Below are 4,362 nucleotides of genomic sequence, written 5' to 3'. Positions count from 1 at the left end.
AGACTGTAAGCAGCTATCTGTAAAGATGCCACATCCTGTAAGAAGCAGAACACCTGTCAAAATGATGGTGTTCTGCTCCTGCCTTTTTTGTGTCCTTGTTTTTCAGATATCGGTATCCAGTGTCGGATTTGCTGGACTATGTTGGTGACCAGCTTTTTTTTTTTTTTTTGTTATAAAATGTTATTTTTGGAATAAAAATTTTTCAATGGTGTCGTCTTTAAATTATTTAATTTGAAAAAGAAGCATTGGTGTGGGAGAAGGTAGAGACAGCCCACGGACCACATGGAAAACATTGATACAGCCTACGGATCTCCACCAGACGGCAGGATTCAAACACCAATACTTCGGACTAATTTAAGCGAATCACGCTTTGCTCTAGGCCTTGACCAGTAGCTCAGGGCTTGTGAGCCCCTGCTGTTTGCTTCATCATAATATTTCTAAGCTCTGACTATATGCATTGGAAATGTATATGCTCACTGATGTATCCTGACAAATAATGACAATTACTATTAATATAATAATTGCATTTCATATTTTGGAGAGTACAATGATAAACTAAAAACTAGAGATGAGCGAATTTACAGTAATAACGAACTGACACGCCTTTTTATCTCTGAAATCTGCTCATCAGCCTGCTGCCTTCTTAGGGCCAGTTCACACGGAGTAAAACTGGCAGAATTCCGCTGTGGAGAATCCCGCCAGCCTCCGTCATACTGGCAGTGCATGGGGGGCTCGCATGCCTCCTCTCTCCGCACGCAAGAATGGACATGTCTATTCTTCTGAGCGGACAGAGGAGGCGCGCAAGCCCCCCATAGACTGCCAGTAGGACACAGAGGCTGCTGGAATTCCTCTAGTTTTACTCTGTGTGAACTCAGCCCAACTGACTGCTGCTCCTCCCCGGGTACTGGGAAAAGCTGTATGCAGTCCTGGGAAACTGGAGGAATTGTGTATAAGCTGCTGGGGCCTCTTGTCCATGAAATAGGTGTAGGTCCCACTGCTGTGACCTGCACCAATCAAAAACATTTGAGAAGGATATACCCCAAAACTTTCCCATGCATTCCAGGAGCCTAATGTTTTATTTTTATGTTGAAGTAGCCATATGAAGGCCAGATTTATTGCAGAAGGGATCATATATATATATATATATATATATATATATATATATCGCTTCTCAGCCTTTGGCTAAGATCAAGTGTAGTATCTGTTCGTATAGGAACCAATCACTTAAAAAATGCATGTAAAGCTATGGGAATGTGCTGTAGCAGCACCCAGCACACTTCCCAAACATGCTTTTATACCCCCATCCCTGCAATGTACAAGCCAAAAACGTACTTTATAAACTCGGCGCCCTGTATGTAAATTACCCCCAAGTAGTCCTCTGGGCGGGGAGCTGCGGGCAAGTAGTCACGGTCCCTGGGCGTTCTGCAGTGCTAATCACGCCCCTCTGGGCGTGATTAGCCTGCATAATTGTGGCGGCGTCATCGGAGGCGCGCTGTCTCTAACGTTAGCACGCCTACGTTCTTGCTCATGCGCAATACAGCGGGTCCGGTCTGAGCCATACTGCGCACGTGCAGAAAGCCTCAAACTCATTGCTGGAGATCCGGCAATGAGTTCGAGGCTATTTTGCACCTGCGCAGTACAGCGCAGACCGGACCCGCTATACTGCGCATGAGCGGCACAGCAAGAACGTAGGCGTGCTAACGTTAGAGACAGCGCGCCTCCGATGACACCGCCACAATTATGCAGGCTAATCACGCCCAGAGGGGCGTGATTAGCACTGCAGAACGCCCAGGGACCGTGACTACTTGCCCGCAGCTCCCCGCCCAGAGGACTACTTGGGGGTAATTTACATACAGGGCGCCGAGTTTATAAAGTACGTTTTTAGCTTGTACATTGCAGGGACGGGGGTATAAAAGCATGTTTGGGAAGTGTGCTGGGTGCTGCTACAGCACATTCCCATAGCTTTACATGCGTTTTTTAAGTGATTGGTTCCCTTTAATATCTGATACATCCCCTATCTGGCGACCATATATTAAATAGCTTGCTCTGTCCTCTCCAGGCATTGATCTGGTATTGCAGTGCTTCCAGGTTCAGTTCACCAAAAGAAAACAAAAGGGATCATATAACTTTTCTAAATGTTTTTTTTTTCTGCAGCTCATTACAATGATACATTTTTTATATACTTTTATGAGAGTTTGTGTTTTGCAGGTTTTTTTTTTTTAATCTTGGGCTTTTTTTTCTTTCCAAATTTAGTTTAAAATAGTGTTCAAGGGTACATTCACGTTTTTTTGCTATGAATTTTCACCTTTTTATTTATATTAAATCAGCAGTGGATGAAGTTCATGTAAACATATCTTTAAGCTGTTAAGATGGCTATACAGCTTTAATAGATTTTTCCCTAAGGGTCCATTTACACAGAAAGATTATCTGACAGATTATCTGTCAAAGATTTGAAGCCAAAGCCAGAAACAGACTATAAACCGAGATCAGGTCATAAAGGAAAGCCTGAGATTTTTCCTCTTTTCAGATCCATTCCTGGCTTTGGCTTCAAATCTTTCTGTGTAAATGGACATTTGGCCCCCATACTCCCTATATTCATGTATGTCTGTTTTGGACAAGTGTGCATGTGTTCTCAATGCAGAGAGGGGAATAAGCCACCGCCAAAGTTTAGCTCATTTTAAAAAGATTTAAGAAAGGGTTAAAAAGGTCAGAGATCTGTAGTTTAATTATGTTTCTTGTCCTCCCACCCACTGACTTATCTTGTTCATCAGCTTCTAGTTGGCAGGCGGGTGTCACAGGCAGGGACGGCACAGGTTTCTCAATTTACTTTGTCTGCATTATACCTCTGTATAAATTATAGGGCCCTGATCACACAATGCCAACTATACACATACTCACCCTGAGCAAATAGACATAGGAAAGGTAACTAAAGATCCCAGGGCTACAGAATAGAAACATTTGGTGACACTGCAAGCCCAAAGTCTAATACATAGATAAATACATTCTGTGTATCTTCTTTCAAATGGATCTTGTAAAGACCCTGATAAGACTACAAATATTTCTCAAATGGTGAATAAACCGCCAAGAAAAATAAGTCCATGTTTATCTAAGTGTTTAAGACAAGAGATGGAATGTGCATGGAGCGACATTGGGCTGTGATGAAAGGATAACTGTATTTTACTGGGAAAAAAGGCCACAACCATGTGATGCAAAGAGCTTTATGGTGCAGTTTATGCCTGTGTTACATCCATGCTTCACTCTGATTGGCTGCTGGGCAGTTCTGCTCCCTACATGGACCATGAGCAGCCATAGAGAAGCTCATGTACTGCTGCAGTGGATGGGGGAGGGGAGGATGCCTAGCAGGGAAAAGGAATAGAAGTCTATGACTGCACAAAGAGAGTGTAGGGGAGGTGATCTGTGCTGATGACATGTCCCTTTAAAGCCTCACACTGCACCTTCTGCAAAAACAAAATGTGGATGTGCATGAGGCCTTTGGTCCTTATGCAAGGGTATGTTCACACTGAGGAATCCGCAAGGAATTGTAGAGGAAAGTTTTCTGTTTGAAATTCCTCACCTATTCAGCCCACTCAGAATAGGAGCAGAATTTGGGCGGGTTCAGACTATGGAATTCGCACGGATAAAATCCCCATCGCCCCTTTGACTTCTATAGGGTTGCCCTAGCGGAATCCGCCCAAAGAATTGACATGTCAGTTCTTGAGGTGAAACACGGATCTGCCACGGAATGAGGACAAATGAGTGGAAAGCCCATTATACACAATGGAAAATAGAAATGTTAATATTTTACTGGGGAATTTCATGTGGATTCTGCATGCATATTGACGCAGAATCTGCTTAAGATTAGATTCCATTCCTCAGTGTGAACATAGCCACTGAGATTGGGGGAAGGGGGTTACATGATAGGATGTGTCAGTTTTTTAAATAAATCCAACGGAGGGTATTTGAGACACCACCTCTAGTGGACAAGTGATTTTTATTCACAACTGCATGAGACGTTTTGAGACATCAGAGCCTTTCTTTAATTTTTGGGTCCAGTGATCAGTTCTGTTGCCTGCTGTCTGCATTGTATAAGCCCAGAAATAAGGTCTCACAGACCCAGAAAGCAGTGGCGGCTAAATCTTGGAGCAGGAGGGTGTGTCTCCTCTAAGGATATATGCACACTACGGAAATCACACAGATAACTTCCAGCGGATTCCATGCGTGCTCCCGCTTGTTCCGCCAGTCCCATAGGTACCATTCTATGTTCAGGCAGATTCTGCCGTCCACCCAAAGAATTGACATGACAATTCTTTGGGCGGAATCTGACTGCGCATAGAATGGAGCCTATGGTACGGGCGGAAATTA

At 43.7% G+C, this 4,362-nt stretch overlaps 1 pseudogene; it reads left to right on the top strand.

The window, feature by feature from the left end:
- The first annotated feature begins 1,163 nt into the window (after positions 1 to 1,163).
- On the top strand, positions 1,164 to 1,290 carry LOC138796093 (U2 spliceosomal RNA; annotated as a pseudogene).
- The last annotated feature ends 3,072 nt before the right edge of the window (positions 1,291 to 4,362 follow it).

Source organism: Dendropsophus ebraccatus, chromosome 6 (genome assembly GCF_027789765.1).
Source record: "Dendropsophus ebraccatus isolate aDenEbr1 chromosome 6, aDenEbr1.pat, whole genome shotgun sequence".
Classification (NCBI taxonomy): Eukaryota; Metazoa; Chordata; class Amphibia; order Anura; family Hylidae; genus Dendropsophus; species Dendropsophus ebraccatus.
Note: the sequence above shows the minus strand (reverse complement) of the source record. Positions and strands in the feature narration are given on the sequence as shown.